General features: G+C 40.2%; 1 non-coding gene across 1 annotated transcript; it reads right to left on the bottom strand.

The window, feature by feature from the left end:
• Window positions 1–4,319: 4,319 nt before the first annotated feature.
• On the bottom strand, window positions 4,320–4,426 carry LOC132629553 (small nucleolar RNA R71). The gene has a single exon (XR_009578323.1). It is a non-coding gene; the product is annotated as a small nucleolar RNA R71 (small nucleolar RNA).
• Between the last annotated feature and the right edge of the window lie 18,612 nt (window positions 4,427–23,038).

Genomic DNA, 23,038 nt, shown 5'->3' with positions numbered 1-23,038 from the left:
AAATGTGAGGTCCTCCACAATATGGACATGGGTCATCAAAGTATGAACAACTACCATCCAACCAATTTTAATTATATGATGCCATTTTTTTTTAGCAAAAGCAAAAACTGGACAGTTTCTGCAGAAGCAAAAACTGGACAGTTTTTTTTTTTTTTTTTTTTTTTATAAAGATAAAATAAAGCAAAAAAAGTTTGGACCAAAGCAAGTTAGCTTAAATCCCAAACTAACCCAAATACGCCAAATTGTTCCCCGGCAACGACGCCATTTTTGATAACGTCCAAATCCACCCTATTAATTAGAATGAGCACGGTCGTATGCAAATATAATTTACCCAACTATGAGTCGGGGTCGAATCCCACAGAGAACAATATATAGGCGATTAGGAAAGTAAGGAATCTTTACTTTCTACACTAAGCCAAACAATTGATAATATTTTGGCTTTTGGAGAAAATTATAGCTAATGCAAAAATGTAAACTAACCTAGAAAGTAAGTAAAATGATCAATGACCACAAGCATGGATACAAGGGAAACTACGCTCAAGTAACGATCCAATGTACTTCATGATTTACAAATAATGGTGAGTTTATATTACTTAGCCTCGGATAATGACTCTAAACTAGCTTCTTCCGAAGACTAGCTAAACTACCTAATTGAATATCCCTAAAGCAATTAGGAGCATTAATAACACCCGAATATGGCTACAAGTGGTGTCGCCTATCCCTAGGTCGATTTCCATTAGATGAGGGTTAACGCCCCAAATTCTTGTTAATTAATCTTTCCCAATCCCGAGTTTGCCTCTTCCAAGTTTAAACCGAAATAAATGGACAAGGCTTAGGGTTAGCTACTCCCTTAAGAATCATTCAAAATGAGATTATTTAAAGAAACAATAACTCACTTCATTAGGAATAAAATCATTCAACACATAAGCAAAACAAGAGATTCAATCCAAACTTTAATCAAGAATATTTCCATAAACGAGATTCAAGTATTAAAATGAAATATTACTCACATAAATATTCAATAAATAGCAAGAGATGAAGAAATGGGTAAAGAATTTCTCATTGGGTGCCTCCAAATCTTCTCTTCCAAGGTGTTGGTGATGAAACCCTAGCCTCCAATTTTTCCAAGTCCAAAAAATGACAAAATATGCCCCAGATTTTCGTTTTTGCAGTTCTGCCCGTTTTTTGGAAATCTGCCCCGTTTTTGCAAAACTGTCCACTTTTGACAGTTTTGCAAAACTGTGCAGTTTTGTCCAATTTGACCTCTTTTTGACTTTATTTTCACTTGGTTTCTTCCGATCACTTCTAAATCACATAAACCTGTAAAATAGATGTAAATGATATTAAATGCACTATTTTCTCAAGCAAACATAACAAAAATATAAGATTAAAGAAGAGATAAGTTGGTAAAATACCAACTTATCAGTGGACGTAGACAAAATAGGAGAAGTGCTGCCCAAATTCCGTTAGTTCATTAGTTACTCTAGTTTGAATTTATGAGTGTTTTCATGACTTAACCTTAGTGTGAGTCCTCTTGAATGTAGATTTACGAACTTGGGAGGAGAACATTAAGTAGTTAAGGAGACGTAAAGGTATGTTAAGGTTATCTCTTCTTTCCTTTTTGCATAATCTACCATAAGTTCGAACGTGATGATACTCGTAATGAATCCACTCCTAGATGTAGGAGCTCATGTCCCTATGTTTATATTGGTGTTGTTCATATCCTGAGTTCCTCGACCTCTTAAGTCCCAAAGGGGCATCCCTTAGTTGTATGTTTCAATGATGGTGTCTAAATCCTAAAGGGGACATTCATAAGGCCTCTTTATTCGTATGCATTTCATATTTGATTTTTAAGTCTCGAAGGAGACAAATGAAAAGGGGAAGAAGTTCCCATTTTGTCATAAAAGTTCTCCGAAGGGAATCGTTTGACGTTCTACAAAGATTATTATGCATTTGCACACTTATATATATATATATATATATATATATATATATATATGTACGACATGATTTTATGGGTAAGGGGAAAAGGGCTAAGGCGTTATATACGCAAACCACCTGATCAGCTGGTATACGATGATTATGATGCCCGAAGGGGCTACCCGATGGGACCATTATGCTATTATGCCCGAAGGGGCTGCCAGCAGGGAGAAGGTATGCATTATATATATGTACATGCTCATAATGTATTAAAACCTCATATGCACACACATGATTCGCGGTGCTAGTTATCGGTACAGATTGAGTTTGTCACCCATTAATCATTTGAGTTGAGATATACTGCTTTAGTTCTGCCTTACATACTCGGTACATTATCCATACTGACTCCCCTATTGTTCGGGGGGATGCGTTCATGCTCGCAGGTACAGATTGACAGATAGATGATCCTGCTCAGTAGGACTTTCCCTCAGCCGTTGTCGGTGCGCTCCACTTGATCTAGAGTTGCGGTCCATTTTAGTATACTATTTTGAGACGTATATGCATGTATGATGTGCCGCGGATTTGTGGCACATTCGACGCCTTTTTACTATGAATTTTGGTTGTTTTCAAGTAAGTCAGATTCTCGTTAATATGTTTTGTTGTGTTTTAGGAAAACAATGGCCCAAAACAAAAAAGCAAAGAAAAAAGGAAAAATTAGCCAGAAATGAAGAATCGACATTCTGTCGATCAGCCGACGAAACGTCCTCTGAAGCGTCGATAAGTTCAATTTTCCAGTGATGACAAAGTTGAAGACGACAAAGGACGGAGGCATCGACGAAGCGTCGAACTGATCGACGTTTCGTCATTTGTATCGTCAAGCAGGATCTCTCAACAAGAAGAGAGAAAGACGGCATACTCGACGGACCGTTGAACTGGTCGACGACATCATCGAATGGAACACAAAGCTGAAGGAACAAAGGACGGAGAAATCGACGGTCCGTCGATCTTGCTATCGGGGGAAATTTTGTCAGCAGCTGATGTGCGTTTTTTGGAGCCTATTTAAAGAACATTTTAGGTTATTTTTGGCAGCCATATTTTATTGGAACCACGTGAACAAAGTTCCATTGGTGGGTAAGCATTGAATACTCCCCTTTTGGAGCTTTGAAGACAACAAGATTCCATTATCCATCATCTTTATTACACTTTGTAAGCTTTATGTCTCATTTATTGCTTACTACTTTTGAGACCATAATGTGTGAGTAGTTTCTTTAATCAAAGTTGTGGACCCAAAATGATGGGTGCTATGTAATGGATGTCTAATATTGTATATATATATTTTATTCGTAATAATATAACAAGGACTCGACGCGCTAACCCTCGTTTAATGAAATCGCTTAGGGATAAGATGAGTTCTACTTGGCATATTTAATCAATCTTAGTTATAACTTTTCTGCATTTGGAAAAATCATGAAAAGAAATACTTTCTAACTATTGGAAAATAGTAGAATGTGCATTAGAGATTAAGTGCATACATAACTCCGACCCATTAGAAATATATCATATTGACACCCATAGCATAACATCTAATCATCGCGGGGACACAACTTTGGTTCTCCAAATCCAAACAAATTCCAAACACTTCAAAATAGCGAATACAAACCAAATCTCTTTTCAAAACATTTGGAATAGGATTAAATCCTTTAAAGACTAGTATCACATACAATTAGTACCCTTTTCTCTCCATATTCCCTGTGGGATTCGACCCCAACCTTGTTTGGGTTACTATATTTGACAACGACCGCTTTACGCCATTAATAGGTGTAATTTGAGCGTATCAAATTTTGGCGCCGTTGCCGGGGAATATGGTTTAGAAATTACTGATTGTTGTGTACTCTTCTTTAAAACTTTTTCTATTCCGTCACACCTTGTTTGCTGTTGTGGTGAACTAGGTGAACATGGCAGGAAGACAAAATCGAAATCAAGGAAACCAAGGTGGACTCCAAGTGAACCCACTTGTACCAGAAGAGGATGAGGATGAAAATATATTTGCGGAATTCATCAATAAAGCTGATTATGCTTCTGTTGTGGTCCCCCCTAGAACTGGAAATGCTACTTTCAAAATTGATAGTTCTATCTATCAGCTGCTAAAACTTGAAGGTTATTTTCGAAATTCTTCGGAGGATTGTCCACTTCGAAATTTGAAGAACTTCTTGCATGTGTGTGCTCAACAATCCCAAGGTGTTGTTTCTGCTGATGCACTTCGGTTATGGGTCTTTAAATATTCCTTGGCTGGCCAAGCAAGGGAATGGTATGAAAAGCTCCCCAGCAATTCTATTCATACCTGGAGCGAGTTAGCCAATACATTTTTGAAGAAATGGTTCCCACCAAGCAAAAAAGCTAAGCTTCGGGATAAGATCTTTGAGTTCAAACAACTTCCGGGGGAACAATTATATTCAGCATGGGAGCGTTTCAAGTACTATCTGGCTCAATCTCCAACTCATGGGTTTCCGGATGCTATTCTCACCGAGAAGTTCTACAAGGGGTTAGATATAATGAATCAAATTGTTGTAAACACTGCAGCTGGCGGATGCTTCATGGAAAAATCATTTGTCAGCATCACCAGGTTGCTCGATAAGCTCACCACCCACAATCAAGCTTGGAACTCAAGTGATAGTGAAATCCTGTCATATGGTAGTCCCTATGCTGCCGTGGTGGCCAAAGAAAATCATGAGCGAGACCATGCTTTTGCTCAATTGCAAACCACCGTGGATTTGTTGGCAAAGAGGCTTACGGAGAAAGAAGCTAAGAGTGTGAATGTTGTCGAAGAGATGCCATCTCATGCACCCGGGATGTACCAAGTCTTGGAAGAAGCTTATCTAGAGGGGCAACCACAACGTGATGATGCTAATTATATCGATCACTCTCAAGGGGGGTTATCAAAAGAAATTGAGACCCCAACAACAAAGCAATCAATATGGCCGAAATATATATGGTGGTTCGGGCATGAGGGATTACAACAACAATTATGGTAATCGGAATTCCAATACCTATGTTCCACCAAAGGGTCGTACGTCTAATTCTCAAAATTGGCGAGAAGGTCCTTCCAATGATCAAGGGACTTCTCGAATGGAATGTATGCTTGAAAAGATACTGGACAACCAGCACAAGAGTGACAAGAAGATGGAGAATTTGACCGAAGTGGTAGGCTCTCACACCGCTTCGATTCATAAAATTGAGTCACAAATGCGAGATCTTTCTCGTGAGCAACATCCACCACAAAGAGGGGTCCTTCCTAGCGACATAATTCCGAATCCAAGGGGTAGTGGAGGCGATCACATTGCCTCATGCAAAGCTATTTCTACTAGAAGTAGAAAGATCCTTAATGCGGTAAATCAGAGAGTGGTTGAACCTATCATTGTCGAGCCGATTGTTGATAGGGTTATTGAAGAAGAGGTTGAAGCAAAAATAGAGACACCAATTGAAGTTCCTATTATTGTTGAGAAAGAGAAGGAAGTACACGCTAGTGTTCTAAAGGGTGACGAGGAGCCAAGTGTTGAAAAAACTACCGGTGCTAGCTTTCAAAAGAGCAAGGTCACGGGTGCAATTAAACCCTTGACTCAAACATATAAGTCTCCTCCCCCGTTCCCACAGAGATTGATGAAAAGAACGGAGGATGCCAAGTGACAACGCTTCTATGACCAATTGAAAGGGTTGTCAATGAATATCCCATTTCTTGATGGATTCCAAGAAATGCCGGGATTTCCTAAATACTTGAAAGATTTGTTGACGAAGAAAAGGCTAATCAACCATGATACGGTGGGAGTCACTCACCGAGTGAGAGCTAATACTTCATCATCAAAGGTTGAAAAGAAGGGAGATCCTAGGGCTTTCACTATCCCTTGCACCATCGGTCATCATGATTTTGCTCATGCTTTGTGTGACAATGGGTCTAGTATTAATTTGATGCCACTAGCCATATATAAGCAAGCCGGTTTGGGAACACCTAAACCAACGAGCATGCGTCTCCAAATGGCCGATAGAACTATCAAAAGACCGGTAGGGGTTGTTGATGACATCTTTGTTAAAGTGGGGAAATTCTTATTACCGGCAGATTTTGTCATCCTTAATTGTGCGGTCGACAAAGAATTCCCAATTATCTTGGGAAGGACATTTCTTGCCACAGAGAGAGCCCTAATGGACTCAGAAAAGAATGAAATAAAATTCAGGGTCAATGATGAAGAGGTAACTTTCCAAGCTAGTAAGGGGTTAAAATTGCCTAGTGCTTATGAGAGCATTTCGGTCATTGATTCTTTCGATGTGATAGACGAAGCAGTGGATCATAAGTTAGAGGAGGAGCACTTTGACGAAACACTTTCGGCTATTTTGGTGAACTTCGAGGCGGATGACATGAAGGGGTATACTGAAACAGTTAATTTTCTCATTGGCCGGGGTTCGTACTCTTATGAGCCGAAGAAATTATCTCTTGATCTTGATAAAAGAACCACTCCTCCGGCTAAGCCTTCGATTGTTGAGCCTCCAAAACTTGAGCTCAAGCTACTTCCCTCTCATTTGAAGTATGCTTTTCTTGGCCCAGATAATACTTTACCTGTTATTCTCTCATCTTTGTTAAGTGAGGAACAAACTCAAAAGGTGCTTGAAGTGTTGCGGGCTTATCGAAGATCTATTGGGTGAACTATTGCGGATATTAGGGGAATTCCCTCCGGTATTTGTGAACATAGAATCGAACTTTAGGAGGATAGTTCATCAAGTGTAGAGCATCAAAGGAGGCTAAACCCTCCTATGCAAGAAGTGGTCAACAAAGAGATAATCAAATGGTTGGATGCGGGTGTTGTATACCCAATTGCAAATAGTCCATGGGTTAGTTCGGTGCAATGTGTGCCAAAGAAGGGGGGCATCACTGCTGTCCTTAACTCCAAGAATGAGTTGATTCCTACAAGGACAGTCACCAGATGGAGAGTGTGTATGGACTATCGCAAGCTAAACACCGCGACTTGTAAAGACCACTTCCCTATGCCTTTTATTGATCAAATGCTTGATCGGCTAGCCAGAAGAGCTTATTATTGCTTTTTGGATGGGTACTTGGGGTACAACCAAATTAACATTGCATTAGAGGACCAGGAGAAGACCACTTTCACTTGTCCTTATGGCACTTTTGCTTTCCGCCGCATACCTTTCGGCTTGTGCAATGCCCTGGCTACTTTCCAACGGTGTATGATGTCTATTTTCTCGGATATGGTGGAAGATTTCTTGGAAGTCTTCATGGATGATTTTTCTGTTGTTGGTGACTCCTTTGACGAATGTCTTGCCCATCTCGGTAAGGTATTGAAGCGGTGTGAAGAAACCAACCTTGTACTTAATTGGGAGAAATGTCATTTCATGGTGATAGAAGGAATTGTCCTGGGCCATAGGATTTCCGAGAGGGGTATTGAGGTAGACCGAGCAAAAGTTGATGTCATAGCCAAGCTCCCTCCACCAATCTCTGTCAAAGGGGTTCGCAGCTTTTTGGGACATGCCGGTTTCTATCGGCGGTTCATCAAAGATTTCTCCAAGATTGTCAACCCGATGTGTAAGCTTCTTGAAAAAGAAACTAAGTTTGCATTTGATGAGGAGTGCCATAAGGCATTTAATGAGTTGAAGGAAATACTCACCTCTACTCCAATTATTGTATCTCCGGATTGGTCAATGCCATTTGAGCTCATGTGTGATGCAAGCGGAGTTGCTATTGGTGCGGTGCTTGGCCAAAGGCACAACAAAATCATGCACCCAATTTATTATGCTAGAAAGTCCCTCAATGGAGCTCAAATGAATTATACTGTCACCGAGCAAGAGCTTCTAGCCATTGTCTACGCGTTTGAGAAGTTCTAGGCCTATCTACTTGGATCCAAAGTGGTTGTTCATACGGATCATACGGCCTTGAGATATTTGATGACAAAGAAAGATGCAAAGCCACGGTTGATTCGTTGGGTGTTGTTGTTGCAAGAGTTTCACTTTGAGGTCAAAGATCGAAAAGGTTGTGAAAACCAAGTTGCAGATCATCTATCTAGACTTGAGGAAGCTGGGAGACCAAGTGAAAATATTGAGTTAAATGATGTTTTCCCCAATGAGAGGCTCTTGGCTGTATCTTTTGAGGTTTCCCCTTGGTATGCAGATATCGCCAACTTCTTGGTGATGGGCCTTATCCCCGACGACATCAAGGCTTATCAAAAGAACAAAAATTTGAGAGATAGTCGTCAATACTATTGGGATGAGCCCTATTTATTCCGCACTTGTGTTGACAACATCATTAGCGATGTGTGGCCGAATCCGAGGCCATGGAAATCTTAAAAGCTTGCCATGACTCTCCCGTAGGGGGTCATCACAGTGGGAACCGCACATCAGCTAAAGTGCTTGAATGTGGCTATTATTGGCCCACCATTTATCATGATGCAAATTTGATGGTGAAATCTTGTGACCAATGTCAACGCCAAGGGTCAATTGGGAGGAAGCACGAAATGCCAATGAATTTTGTCATGGAGGTTGAGCTATTTGATGTGTGGGGAATCGACTTTATGGGCCCATTTGTGAGTTTTTGTGGTATGCAATACATCCTTGTTGTTGTTGACTATGTGTCCAAGTGGGTTAAAGCTGTAGCATTGCCCAACAATGATGGAAAGAGTGTCACTAAATTTCTCAAAAGAAACATATTCACAAGGTTTGGCACTCTAAGGGCAATCATTAGTGATGGTGGCACTCACTTTTGCAACAAGCAATTCGCTAATCTCTTGGAGAAATATGGAGTGCAGCACAGGGTGGAAACTCCTTACCACCCCCAAACTAGTGGGCAAGTCGAAGTCTCCAATCGGGAGATAAAGAGCATTTTAGCCAAGACGGTTAATGCAAACCGAACTGATTGGTCATCTAAGCTTGATGATGCTCTGTGGGCTTATAGAACAGCGTTCAAGACACCCATTGGTACTTCTCCATATCGGTTGTTGTTCGGTAAAGCTTGTCATCTACCTGTTGAACTTGAACACAAGTCTTTGTGGGCATTAAAAAAATTGAACATGAATTGGGACGAAGCAACCAAGTTGCGGTTGTTTCAAATGAATGAAATGGATGAGTTTCGGTATCATGCCTATGAGAGTGCGAGTTTATACAAAGAAAGGATGAAGCACTATCATGATGTCAAACTTCTGAAGCGAGATTTTCAACCGGGTGATTCGGTGTTGCTGGTCAATTCAAGGTTGAAGCTTTTTCCGGGCAAGTTGAAATCCAAGTGGTCCGGCCCTTTTACGTTGGTGAGTGTGGCACCCAATGGGTCAATGGAGTTAAAGTCCGATGATGGGACGCGTACTTTCAGGGTGAATGGCCATCGGGTAAAGCACTACCATTGGATGGTTGATGGAGACAAGATTATTGATGCTCACCTGTTAAAACATGGCACCGGACATTAGCATCAAAAGTGGTATTACGTCGTGTCGCGACGTTAAATTGTGCGCTTCTTGGGAGGCAACCCATGTGCATTTTCGAAATATTTTTTTTTCATTCCGTTGATTTTTGTTATTGTGTTGTTTTAATGTTTGTTAATGTGTTGAACCTAACTGTTGAACCCAGAAATTGCCAGGAAAGCAGTTATACGACACATTCGACAGAACGTCGATCTGATCGACGAGACGTCGAATGCACAGTCGAGTGGATCGCATGAAAGATTGGTCACTTGAAATAATGGCCAATCGCCGACAGGTTTGACGCTCCGTTGAACTGATCGACGGTCAGATCGACGGCCGTTCTTCTCTCTTTTTCATATATATATATATATATATATATATATATATATATATATATATATATATAAATGACGGAGGGGGGTGTTCACTCGACGGAACGTCGAATTAATTGACGCTCCGTCTTTTTACCGCGACGGTTCAGAAATGTGGGTTTATAACCCACGTCCGTTCCATTGCTTCTCATATTTTTTATATACAATCTCTCTCTCTCTCTCCACCTCTCCATCGTTTAAAAACTGTTACCCCACCCACTTCTCCCTTTCCTATACCACCCCACAACCGCCATTTCCCCCCTGCCTTACTACTCTGTCCCTCTTTGTGTGTGCTTTTTCGGGTGTTTTTCCATTCTAAAAAGTTGAAATCGTATTCATTCTATTTCAGGGTATGCATCCAAAGAATCCAGTCAAGCGGGGTGATGGTCCCAGAAAAGGCTGAGGTCGGGGTCAAACAACCCTTACTCTTAGGGATGAACCCTCTGACTCTGAACGTCAAGCGGTAGTCCCAACGACTAGATCGAGGGCACAAACCACCATGCCCCAAGCAAAATCACCCACTTTATTCTCATCGCAGTCTACAGAGGGGACTTCATTCTCCATATCTGCTGATTCTAGCGATGCAGCAACAGAACAACCAGCCGCTCCTGAGCGAAATTCAGATGAGGAGCAAGAGCAGCTGCGGCTAAAAAAGATGGAGATAGCTGCAATCCGCTTCCCCTATGAAGGGTTCCGAAAGTTCTATGTAAAAGGGGCCACTACAGTTGACGGGGGTAATCCGAGGAGGAGTATTCAGGAAGAAGAACAAATCAGTATGAGCGGCTTAGAGAGCTACCCTCGGATTACCGGTCTCATCCAGCACTATCATCTTGAGGCATTCACACAGCCTCCAGGGGATTATTGCCCGACCATGGTTCGGTAATTCTATGCTACTTACAGAGTAATGCCCGAGCAACGCCACAAGAACAAGAGAGCTTTGAAAGCCACCCCTCCATTAGACACAGTGTATGTTCGGGGTGTCTATGTTGACATCTCAGCCCGCACAATCAACAGGTTTTATTTTGGTGATGACGTTGTGGCACCTACCACAGTGGAATATGATGATAAGTTTGAAAGAAGGGCTGAGAAATCTGTACGGGAATGGTTTGCAACGGTGATGGCTAGAGGGCTGGCGGACCAGGCCCCATGGGTGAGAAACTTGACTGCCAAAATCCATAAGGCGGATATCAGCTTGGAAGCTAAATTTTGGTGGAATTTCTTCATATATCGGGTTCTGCCCACGGGAGCAGATAACATAAGCACGCCGGACAGAGCTGTGGTTGTGGCTGCCATGCTATCCAGGTACCCAATGAACTTGGGTGATCTGATCAGTAGAGCCATTCGGGGCTGCCATGCTATCCAGGTACCCAATAAACTTGGGAGATCTGATCAGTAGAGCCATTCGGGCACGCGTACCACAGGAGGCGACCACCTTGATATTCCCAAGCCTTATCACGCAGTTGTGTAGGTTGGCCCAGGTGAGGCACATTGATACATTTGCAGCTACTCTTCCCGCAACAAAGGTTTGCGACATCACACGGAGTAGGGATGAGACCCTCCGTACATCTTAGGCCACCAGTACTTAATTGCTAGATCTCATGGGTGAGCAGGCTGAGCATGTCATGGATTCAGTACCACAGGGCACAGTTGATATAGGCACGGAAGGATTGTCCACAACAGAGGCTTCCACACGATCTGTAGCTGATGCTACCCCTTCTTCAGAGGCACTACCTCGGCCTGCTGTTCCATCTGCATCTCCTATTCCTCCGTGAGCCGCAACATCAGCTTCTAAGGATCTCTTTGTCCTTAACAGAGCTAAATTCAGAGAGTTTGCGACCAAGGCAGAGCGTGCTAATCAGCAGGTGACCCGAATATTACAGCAGTTGGGTAGGTTTGTCCGGAAAGAGATTGCACCGGAGTTGGAGCCTCTTCAGGAGGCTATGGAGAGGCATCATGCTAGGGTCAATGTACGACTCGACAGTTTAGAGATGCGGATACTCACTATTGCGAAGAAGAGTGAGTCTGGTACTTCAGGATATTTGAAGATCGAGCTTGACCAGCTCCGAGCTGAGATTGAAGCCCTTCGGACGAGAGAGCAGGTTATTGTGGATGACCCGACACCACTTGCACCGGTCGCTAGCATTTCCGATTTGATCAGAGTAGTTGACTTGGTGACTGAGGATGATACTAGGGAAAGTCGCAAGTGAAAGAGGCATGTCACATTGGCTGATGATGATGATGAAGAGGAGGAAAATGAGGATGAAGACCTCGAGCTTTAGGAGGGTATTCGGCGGTCGCACCTGGACATGAGGTTCACCGGCGCATCTTCCAGCACTAGTGCCACCCCAGCACCAGTCAGGCCGATCACGATAGCTCCTCAGGACCTGCAGCCACAGAGCCAGTCAGCTCCACCGCCTCAGTCCACTGAGCCAGCAATCGAGAGGGCCCCCATTCGCACTGCTGCGGAGGAGACACCTCAGCAGGATTAGAGCATTTCAGGTCGGCCCCACCACCATAGGGTGATGGTATGATTTTTTGATGCATTGGGGACAATGCATCATCTTTTTGCTGGGGGTGGGATAACCTGATGTACTTCGTAGTATACATTTGTTAAATTTTATTTAAAGTAATTGTGACTTTTATGGTTGTTGCATTTTGAACTTTTGGCATGAATTTTGAATGAAAAAGGATATTTGTGAACTTGAAAATGGATTGATTTGAAATTAACCCCTCCGAAAGTTTATTGAGTATCTCCGGTTGTAATGAATTGACATGTATGGTTCTTTTTGTGACATCATAGATATTAGAGTATGGATGAATTGAGTGTTCAAATCCTTATGCCATTGTGAGTGTGAGAACTTCTTGTGTTCATTGTTAGCATATGTGGATCCAGAACTTTCCTGGTAGGTCGTGCTATATTGCTTGGGATAGTCGGGTGTGAAGTGATCATAGGCTTTCCTTCTAAATAGTCACGTCAGCCTTAAAATGCCCAAAACCTGTTCTATTTGAATATCACTAGTTCCCACGTTGAGCCTTTGACTTTTTCTCTTGATTAGCTGTAACAAACCTTTTCCCCACTTCATGAATTCATTCCATCTTTGCACCCATTCCCTCCTTGACACTACTAGAGAAAAGAGGCAAATCCCCTAGGCTGGGGGTGGTATATGTGTGAAGTAAAGGCCAAGAGCCTAAAGCTGGGGGTGTGTGAGTTGCATAGTCGAGAACTGGCTGCAATAGCGGATTAAATTTGAGAAAAGTTTGTTAAAAAAAATCATGTATATATATATATGTATATATATATGTATATATATATATATGTATATATATATGTATATATATATGTATATATATATATGTATATATATATGTATATATATATATGTATACATATGGTATCTGCACTTGTACATCATGAACTTCTTTGTGAGCACAAGTGCTTTCTATTCTCATCCATCCTTGTCCCAATTCTTATTGTAAAATTGTGTGGGGACATTCTCTAATCTAAGTGAGGGCATAATGGTGAATACTCGCAAGCATAAATGCTTCTAATAATTTGATGTCATCAATTGAAGCGTCATGGTCAATTCTAATAAGTTTGGTTTGAAAGAACCCCGTTTGGGAATGAGGAAAGAAGGAGTTGATTTGAAAAATGCACATGCCGGTAGCGATGAGCAAGCACCATTGTAGTCACTTTTACTTTATTTTTAGCATAGTTGTAATTTTATTTTGTAGTTGTTTTGTCTGACTTGCTTGAGGACAAGCAAAGATCCTAAGTTAGGGGTGTTGATGTGATGCGGATTTGTGGCACATTCGACGCCTTTTTACTATGAATTTTAGTTGTTTTCAAGTAAGTCTGGTTCTCGTTAATATGTTTTGTTGTGTTTTAGGAAAACAATGTCCCAAAAGCAAAAAAGCAAAGAACAAAGGAAAATTTGCCAGAAATGAAGAATCGACGAACCGTCCTTTGAAGCGTCGATAAGTTCAATTTTCCAGTGATGACAAAGTTGAAGACGACAAAGGACGGAGGCATCGACGAAACGTCGAACTGATCGACGTTTCGTCATTTGTATCGTCAAGCAGGATCTCTCAACAAGAAGAGAGAAAAACGGAATACTCGACGGACCGTCGAACTGGTCGACGACACCGTCGAATGGAACACAAATCTGAAGGAACAAAGGACGGAGAAATCGACGGAACGTCGAACGATCGACGGTCCGTCGATCTTGCTATCGGGGGCAATTTTGTCAGCAACTGATGTGCATTTTTTGGAGCCTATTTAAAGAACATTTTAGGGTTATTTTTGGCAGCCAGATTTTATTGGAACCACGTGAACAAAGTTCCATTGGTGGGTGAGCATTGAATACTCCCCTTTTGGAGCTTAGTGAAGACAACAAGATTCCATTATCCATCATCTTTATTACACTTTGTAAGCTTTATGTCTCATTTATTGCTTACTACTTTTGAGACCATAATGTGTGAGTAGTTTCTTTAATCAAAGTTGTGGACCCAAAATGATGGGTGCTATGTAATGGGTATCTAACATTGTATATATATAATGGGTTGTGATGTGTTTTATTATTTCTCATATTCATTGTTCATTAGTGGTTGCAAACACTTGTTCATGCACAAACCCTAGTTTATTTGGAAAGATGAACTAGGGTGTGATTTGAAATAATATAACAAGGACTCGAGGCGCTAACCCTCATTTGATGAACTCGCTTAGGGATAAAATGAGTTCTACTTGGCATATTTAATCAATCTTAGTTATAACTTTTCTGCATTTGGAAAAATCATGAAAAGAAATACTTTCTAACTATTGGAAAATAGTAGAAAGTGCATTAGAGATTAAGTGCATACATAACTCTGACCCATTAGAAATATATCATATTGACACCCATAACATAACATCTAATCATCGCGGGGACACAACTTTGGTTCTCCAAATCCAAACAAATTCTAAACACTTCAAAATAGTGAATACAAACCAAATCTCTTTTCAAAACATTCGGAATAGGATTAAAGCCTTTAAAGACTAGTATCGCATACAATTAGTACCCTTTTCTCTCCATATTCCCTGTGGGATTCGACCCCAACCTTGTTTCGGTTACTATATTTGACAACGTCCGCTTTACGCCATTAATAGGTGTAATTTGAGCATATCAATGTACATTATGTATGGGTAGGGCGGGGCCCTATCCGTCCTTTCTACAGTTTCTTTTGTTCTAATAGAGGTCTATAGACAGCGGTATATAGTTGGTACGTGATGTAGCCTTGACGACTCCGACTCTTTTGTTGTACAACATATGTAGTGTCCTTGTCGACTTGCGCTATTCTTTTTTGTGTATATATATACGTATGCATATATGCACTGATGGTTGATAGTTCTTGATGTTGCTCTGATATGTGTCAGCATGGTTCAGTTATGAGTCTTATGGGCCACCCAGTTATTCAGTGATATTCAGGCACGAGTATAGGGGTGCTTGGTCAGTAACGGTCAGGCACTCGTCATGACTCATCGAATTGGATCGTGACAGAAGTGGTATCAGAGCAGTTCTATCTTAGAGTTGTCTACAGACCGTGTCTAGTAAAGTCTTGTTTATGGGCATGTCATGGACCACACTTATAAATAGGAGGCTACAGGGCATTTAGGAAATTATCATTCTTTCTATCTTAGATCGTGTGATAGAGCTTTAAGATAAGAAATTCCTTTCTAATGATTTGTTCTGATTTCAGCGATGCCTTGTAAGAAAGCTACAGCTGCCCAGAAAGGTAAGGGAGTGGATGGTGAGGCTACTAGCCGTATTCAGTAGACTACCAGGGCTTGAGTTGAGGCTCAGAGTGAGAGCCCATCCCAGACTTCACATATCCCACCTCCAGCACCTGCCCTAGTGCCCCCAATTCCTCAGCCAGATGCACTGGGCCAGGATGTGTGGGATGTTATAATGCTATTGACCAAATTAGTAGCCACTCAGGCTCAGCGATAGGGAGTTGGTGTTGATCAGGCCGGCCGAGCTAGTAGTTCGAGGGTTAAGACTTTTCTTGGTTTAGATACCCTAGAGTTCTTCGTGTTGAAGCAAAATATAGATCCATAGGATTTCATTAATAGTATGCAGAGGACTTTGAGGGTTATGCACGTTGATGAGGTTGAGTCAGTAGAGTTGGCTTCTTATAGGCTCCGTGATATTGCAGTGTAGTGGTATCAGACATGGGAGTTATCTAGGGGAGAGAATGCCCCTCCAGCCATTTGGCGAGAGTTTCAGATTCTTTTATTCACCATTATTTACCACCAGAAGTCTGATGGGCCCGAGCAGATAGGTTCTTGCGTATTGAGCAGGGTAGCATGAGTGTTTAGGAGTACTGTGTACATTTTGATTCATTGGCTAGATATGCTCCGGCTATGGTGGCTGAGATAGAGGATCGAGTTCACCGATTCGTGGCTGGTCTAAGGCCACATTTGATAGATGGGTGTACGATAGCCGCGTTACAGCTGGGTATGGATATTTCTCGCATACATACATATGCACAGAATTTGAAGGACCGTAAGCGTCAGCGGAGAGCAGGGCGTGAGCATTACCGAGGCCGTGGTAAGAGTGCTAGATCTTTAGATGTTGCTGGTGAGTTTAGAAGCTGTCAGACGCAACAGTATTCTAGATATCCAGCTTATCCTACAGCCAGTGCACCTCCATAGTTTCGAGGTTCACAATATGATAGGGTTACTTATTCTTGGCAATGGCAGAACTCTCGTACCACAGGTTCACAACAGCAGAGGGGCTTAGGACAGGAGATGCTACCTCCTCCACGGTGTGCTATTTATGGTAAGAACTACTCGGGACTGTGTCGTCGGTGTGCATGTTATACTTGTGGAAATCTTGGTCATTTTGCTAGGAAGTTTCTGATGAGAGTTGGGGACGGTATAACACAAACAGAGTGATCGGTTGCCGTATCATCACCTTCAGTGCGTCCCCCCGAGCGAGGACTTCAGACAGCTTCTAGTTGAGGTAGAGGCAGGGGTGGAGCATCTAGCTCCGGTAGATGTCTGAACCACATCTATGCTTTAGTAGGGAGGCCAGATCTAGAGTCGTCACCCAACATAGCTACAGGTACATTATCCTTTTAGGTCCTAATGATATGTATATATTGGTGAGATCAAATGCTAAACCATTTTTATCAACTATAAGTTTAATGCGAAAACCGTGTTAGTAAATAAACTCTTAGAGGCAATACCCCGACATTTAAGAATAGCTTATTAGGGTGATTAAGTTAACCTTAGAGAACTATGTGTAATAGCCATTAAAGGGCGAAGAGGAAAGATAGTTTGTTCTTGCATCTAGAATAAGTGTAATAGCACCATATGGAGGTTATTACGTGTGTTTGAAGGAACAAAAAGTGTCCAGGGAATGATTAAGGAAGCTCAGTATGGTAGATGACATTTAGGCATCCACACTTGCCTTCACTTGTTGAAGGGAACCAGATAGGATATTACTATTCCCAAATACGTTAGATGCAACTACTAGTGCCAGTTTATCATTTAAAGCCCTGTTATAGTTGCTTGATATGGCCCTGTGTAGCATTATTTTGGGTTGCTGTGCAGGATGGTAGTGGTATAGTTACAGGGGAAGCTCTGGCAAAATTTTCATAGAATTCCTAAGGGTTTAACATTCGAGGATGAATGCTTCTAAGGGGGAAATGATGTTAACACTTGAAAAAATTTCGCATTGTGTGCATTGTGAGTAAACTAACGTAAGCTCGGAGAGGTCATAGAACCCTTATAAGGTTAATGAATACTCTTAACAAGTGTTATGAAAGTGTTTAAATGTTCCGGGATCAAGCAAATCGAAGAAAATAAGTTTGTCAAAAATTTGGCAAAATTTTGGATAGAAATTTTGGGTCAACTTCAGAGAGATATATCTCCGGGTATATCTGGAGTTTTGAGGTATTTCAAGAGCCTAAAATGAATTTCGTCGAGTCTAATTTCCAACTCAACAAACCGTTCATCAATGCGACATCGGAGTAGGGAGTTATAGACATTTTAAAATGGACTGCCAAAAGCTGTGAACCTACGCGGAAATTCTAGAAACCACTTAATAGGCCTGTTAATTTCGGCCCACCAGCCCAAACCGACTTGGACCACTATATATATACCCCTTAAGTCACCTAAATTACCTTATTTTTCACCATTTCTCATATCCACACCTCTCTAGAACCTCCCACACTTCTCTCTCCACATTATAAGTGTTCTGGAAGGTTCTCCACCATTCCAAAACATTCTATACCATCACAAAAGAGGATCAAACTCCAAAACCCCAAGCTAACTCATGGAAAAGGATTGTTCTTGCCTCTACTTCATGTTGTGATGAATTTGGTCTTGGAAGAAGTTGAGTGGGGTGAAGTTCTTCTAGTGTATGGTATGTTCTCCACCCTATTTCTCATGATTAAGTTAATTTGGAAGTTTAGCAAGTCCTATAAAAGAAGAGAATCATAGAAGAGAAGTTGCAAAGTATTGAGTTAAAGCTAATGGCTATGGGCTGATTTTGTAAGGGGATTTTGGATTGATTTAAGTTTATTTTGGATATAATTTCTTGACTATGGTATTGTTGGTGTTGTTATTGTTGTTTGGGAGTTGTTTTGGAAATTGGTGGAAGTAGACAAAATAGGGGAAGTGCTGCCCAAATTCCGTTAGTTCATTAGTTATTCTAGTTCGAATTTATGAGTGCTTTAAAGACTTAACCTTAGCATGAATCCTCTTGAATGTAGATTTACGAGCTTGGGAGGAGAACATTAAGTAGTTAAGGAGACACAAAGGTATGTTAAGGTTATCTTTTCTTTCCTTTTGGCATGATCTACCATAAGTTCGAACGTGATGATACTCGTAATGAATCCACTCCTAGATGTAGGAGCTCATGTCCCTATGTTTATATTGGTGTTGTTCATATCCTGAGTTCCTTGACCTCTTAAGTCCCGAAGGGGCATCCCTAAGTTTTATGTTTCCATGATGGTGTCTAAATCCCAAAGGGGACATTCATAAGGCCCCTTTATTCATATGCATTTCATATTTGATTTTTAAGTCCCAAAGGAGACAAATGAAAAGGGGAGGAAGTTCCCATTTTGACATAAAAGTTTCTCTGAAGGGAATCCTTTGGTGTTCTACAAAGATTATTATGCATTTGCACACTTATATATATATGTACGACATGATTTTATGGGTTACGGAAAAGGGCTAAAACGTTATATACGCAAACCACCTGATCAGCTGGTATACGATGATTATAATGCCCGAAGGGGCTACCCGATGGGGCCATTATGCTATTATGCCCGAAAGGGCTGTCAGCAGGGCGAAGGTATACATTATATATATGTACATGCTCATGATGTATTAAAAGCTCATATGCACACACATGATTCGCGGTGCTAGTTATCGGTACAGATTGAGTTTGTCACCCATTAATCATTTAAGTTGAGATATACTGCTTTAGTTCTGCCTTACATACTCAGTACATTATCCATACTGACTCCCTTATTGTTCGGGGGGCTGCGTTCACGCCCGCAGGTACAGATTGACAAATAGATGATCCTGCTCAGTAGGACTTTCCGTCAGCCGTTATCGGTGCGCTCCACTTGATCCGGAGCTGCGGTCCATTTTCGTATACTATTTTGAGACGTATATGCATGTACATTATGTATGGGTAGGGCGGGGCCCTGTCCGTCCTTTATACAGTTTCTTTTGTTCTAATAAAGGTCTATAGACATCGGTATATAGTTGGTACGTGATGTAGCCTTGACGGCTCCGACTTTTTTGTTGTACAGCATATGTAGTGGCCTTGTCGACTTGCGCTACTCTTTTTCGTGTATATATATACGTATGCATATATGCACTGATGGTTGATAGTTCTTGATGTTTCTTTGATATATGTCAGCATGGTTCAGTTATGAGTGTAGCGAGCGTTAGGAATTCTAAAGTTTTAACGACTCGCACATGCCTCATAAAAGGAGGAAGGTGTCCCGGGAAAGTACAGTTGTCAATCGTACCGGAAAAGTCAAAAAAACCCACCAACTACTTAATGGTGCTCCAAAGGATACATTTTAGAGTCGCCGCCTAATTTTTAGGAAGTTAGGAAAACAGATTAGAAAAAGGTTCATTTAAAATTATTATTTAAAAGAAACCTAATCTACCAAAGTTTGGGTAAGGGTTCTAGTAATCCCCCAGGGAAGGTGTTAGGCACCCCGGTATTAAGGATCCACTCAATTGCGGTTTACCTACGGGTTCTAATAGTGTGACTTATTATTATAAGTTTTTTTTTTTTTGGATAAAAATTGCTTAAGTATAGATTTCCGCAATAAGTTTAGTCATTTTCATGCAAGGAATCAAGGAAGTATAATTTTGCCCAAAATTGGGCGTAGGGTATCGGACTAGAACATTTAGGCTAATACCCGAAGGCTCTTCGCCTAAGTAGGACTCTACGTAAGTCCACCCAAAAATGTTTTTGAAAAAGCGTTTAATTATAGAAAATAGTTTTTATACGAAAGAAGTTTTATATACTATATAGTTCGTATATAGACTAAATTATCCAATTTTAACAAGTTTTAAGTCCATTTCTACAAATTTTATACAAAGTCTAGTATCATTGAAATCAGTCCAATAGTCTCAAATCAGTCCATTTATTAACCTTATACATGTTTTATGCAAATTTTATATAGAAATCAATTTTAACGACTTTAAATTATGCGATTACCAATTAAGGGTTCCAATATATATAGAATCTAGTGCACAAATAAGGAATTAAAATTGCGTAAATGATAAAGAGTGAGATTTTGAGCCGACCAAGCCCAAACGAAGATATTATGCAACGGTTTGTCCTTAAGTCCAACGTATGCTCCATTTTTGCTCCGATTTTGGGTTGACTTGATCTAGATACGTTAGTGGGTCCCGTGGCGACCCACCAACGGGTTTTGGGTGTACAAAATGCAAAAGGGAATACAATAACATTAGTATACATCCATAATCGAACTAAATACAAAAATTAAACTAATTAACCTAATTACTATTACAAAGCCAAAATATTTAAATTACAACTCTATTGGGCCAAAGCCCATTAATAATAACCAACAGAACTGGCCCAATTACGAAAATGAGCCCCAAATTAACCAAGGCTGCTAATAAAGAAGTAGACAGGCCCATAATAAGCTATTGGCCCAACTCCAATTTTTACCCCAAAATTCTCTAAGTGTCAAGGTTATAATATATCGAGTATACAACTGCTATACCTACCTGTTTTCTCTCAAAATCTCTGAGTGTTGAATGTAATACCAAATATACCAACAATGTACTTCTTAGCCTCCTCTTCGAATTTCTCTAAATGTTATACTTTTGATACACACAATATACAACTATTATACTCACTTATATTTCTGAAATTTTTTCTAAGTGTTAAGCTGGCAGTATACATGATATACAACTTATATACTTCTCAATTTTCTCAAAATTTTCTAAGTGTTGAAACTCTTATATACCAAGACAATATGTTCTCAGAATTGGCACATAGTGACACACAAGTTGTTTAGCCATTATAAGACTCACAAGTAAACATATGAGGGCTGCCTTAAGTTCTAGAAATGTGAGTCAACTACTCAGAACAAGTGCAGATAAACAGAGGTTCCTACATGACAAGTTCTGAGGAGTTTAAGTTTAAACAAAAATCCAGGGCACTGTCTAAAGTATAGGGATGACCAATGCACATAGTTTGGCTCAAATAGGTGAAACTAGGTCAAGTAGGGACAATCCTAGGTATGGCATGCATAAACCAGGATCATGTGAACATAGTTTTAGTATTTAGAAGTCATTCTTAGTTTTTAGATGATCATAATAAGCAAAAAGGGGTTACACGCTATAAATGACCATAATACATGGTGGGTTTAAAGCATAAAGGGAAATTAGTAATCATTTAGCAGTGAAACAACATGTAAGTCACAGAAACAAGATAAGATTCAACACCATTATAGCACTAGCTCCTCGCCTATCCCTCCTACTCTTAATTCCAAACCCAAAAAAAAAAAAAAAACACACACACACACACAGAGTTTTACTATAAGCTTTCACTCTTTTTTTAAAACCAATTTCAGGACAACACTTAGGAAAAAATAACACAGTTTAGACTTCTAAATCCAAAGACAACTAATGAATAGATTGCAAATTTCATAAAACCAAACCTTTTAAATATCTCTAACAATCAACACTTTATTTCAGTCAAAATAAGTTCAGAAGAGCCATTTTTACACTCTTTACAAAACAGATGAAATCAATGAGAATTTTCTTCATAAGCTAAACAAAATAGTAGTCACAAGGACAGAGACATTCCTTTTAAGTTATTTTCAGGATCACATAATTGATATCAAGGGTCTGCATCCTATATATAAGCTTTTCGGCTAATAGAGGTCGCATTTTAAACATTCAGAGGTTAAGTATACTGAATTTAGCTCAGTCTTAGACTCAATAAGTAGCACACCATTTATAATTATCAGAAAATGACTTTTAGAGATGACACAACTAGTAGACAATCCTCAAACATCAGAAATAGTCCCAAAACCAACTATACAACAGCAGGACACGCTAATTTAAGAATTAAAACATTTAGACATGGCAAGTAAACCAAGGTAAAGACAAGAACATTCAAACACAATAAGTATGTCAAATAGAGAGAACAAGAAATACTAATTTCTGAATGTACATCACAAGAAACAAAAGACTAACCACCTCAAGTGTACAGAAATAAGAGCCAAAACACTTAAACTCAACTAGTATATCTAATAGGAGAACAAGAGACACTGAATACTAAAGAGTATATTCAAACAGGAAACAAGAAACCAAATAGCCCCCAACTTACCATCTTTAGACCTACTCTTACCTAATTATCAAGCAAACATTCTTAACAAACCCTTAAACCTTTAAAACACGTCTACACTACTTATAATATCAAAACAAAGCCTAGATCTCAAATAAACAACATCTAATTCCCAAGTTTCAAACACATTTCCTTTTTAAAACATCATTTGTTCATCCTACATTCCCTAAAAATACACAAACCACCATTTTGAACCTTATTACTCAGCTTGTTTCATCAAAACAGCCTTGTATTACCATTAGACAGTAGATGAGACTCAAGTTCCCAACATATTTCCTTTTAAACCTCATTTTATTAATTTTTTTCAAACATCTCAGGTCTATTATTTCACTAAAATAGTAACCAAATAGCTAATATAGTAGTATAAACAATATGGTTTGATCAAGTAAAGTGCAGTATATAC

This window comes from Lycium barbarum, chromosome 2 (genome assembly GCF_019175385.1).
Source record: "Lycium barbarum isolate Lr01 chromosome 2, ASM1917538v2, whole genome shotgun sequence".
In the NCBI taxonomy this organism is placed as follows: Eukaryota; Viridiplantae; Streptophyta; class Magnoliopsida; order Solanales; family Solanaceae; genus Lycium; species Lycium barbarum.
The sequence above is the reverse complement of the archived record's forward strand: the minus strand, read 5'-3'. Positions and strand labels throughout refer to the sequence as shown.